We start from the raw sequence: 1521 nt of genomic DNA, 5'->3' as shown, positions 1-1521 counted from the left end.
TCTCACTATGCAGCTCAGACTCGCAGTGATCCTTCTGATTTCTGACTCCCTAGTGCTGGGATTATAGGCATGCGCCACCATGCCTGGACTCCAATGCCAGCTCAGTGCACCCAAAGGTGGGGCCAGCCTGGCATGCTGTGCCAGGGATCAAACCCTGGCCCCTGTGCTTACCTAAATAAGCACTTAGTCCACTGAGCTATACCACTGGCCCAAAAAACAAAATTTCAAAACAAGATAATAGGAGGGTAACAATGGCTAATACATTACATATTGTCATCTTTAAATTAGATATTAAGAGTAAGATGTTGGCATTTAATTGTCCAAACAATATTATTCAATGAACTAAAAGAAATTAATAGTAGAATCTTAACTTTTTCCTTCCTGCTTTTCTTCATTCCCCAGCCTAGTTTCTCTTTCCTTTTGAACATTTTCTCCCATTTCACAAGATCTATTGTATATTTTTGGATTATTCTTTCATCTTGTCACACTAGGGAGAGCGTACAATGTTTACTCATGTATGTCTGGTTTATTTCACATATGAAAAGAGTCTCAAAGGGAGCTGGGGAGATGGCTCAGTGGAATAAGTGCTTCCCTGGCAAGCACAGAGGCCTGAGTTCAACCCCTGGTTCTGCAAAAAAAAAAAAAAAAAAAGGCCTCAAGTTGTATCCATTTACCTACAAAAGTCTCCAGTTCGTTCTTTTTCATGGCTGAATAATACTTTATTGTATAGAAAGACCACAACATTTTTATCCATTCCTCAGTTGATGGGCATTTGGGTTTTTCCAAGATCTAACTATTACAAATACTGCTGCTATAAATAGGGGTGCACATATATTGCTGTGGTATGTTTTTAATTCTTCTGGGAGTATACCTGGTGGGGGAATAGCTGGGTCAGTGGGACCTTCAGTCTTAGTTTTTGAGGAGTTTCCACACTCATTTCCACAGTGGTTGCCCCAGTCTACATTCCCACCAAGAGTGGAGAAGGGTTCCTTTTTCCCCATAGCCTCTCCAGCATTTGTGATTAATTGATTTCTTTATGACAGCCATTCTTTCTGGGGTGAGATGGAATCTCAATATTGTTTTAATTTGCATCTTTCAACTGACCAATGGTGTTGAACATTTTTCATATATAGTTACTATCTGTATTTCTTTTTTTTAAAAAAAAATGTATTTAGTACAAGGTCTACAGGGTCTCACTACACAGATCTGACTCATAGTGATCCTCCTGTTTTCAGCCTCCCATGAGCTGGGATTACAGGTGCACACCACCTTGCCCAGTCTCAGTCACCCTCTCAGCACATCCTGGGCCAACATGGCATGTGGAGATCGAACCCCGGTGCCTGTGCCTGCCTATGCACGTGCTTTAGTCTGCTGAGCTATCTGGCCAGCCCTTGCTATTTGTATTTCTTTATCTGAGAGTGTATATTCATCTCATTTTGCCCATTTTTGGATTGGGCTTTTAAATTTGGGAGATCTGATTCTTTTGAGTTCTTTATATGTTCTCAATAGTAATCCTTTGTC

This window comes from Octodon degus, unplaced genomic scaffold (assembly GCF_000260255.1).
Source record: "Octodon degus isolate 3935 unplaced genomic scaffold, OctDeg1.0 scaffold00072, whole genome shotgun sequence".
In the NCBI taxonomy this organism is placed as follows: domain Eukaryota; kingdom Metazoa; phylum Chordata; class Mammalia; order Rodentia; family Octodontidae; genus Octodon; species Octodon degus.
Note: the sequence above shows the minus strand (reverse complement) of the source record.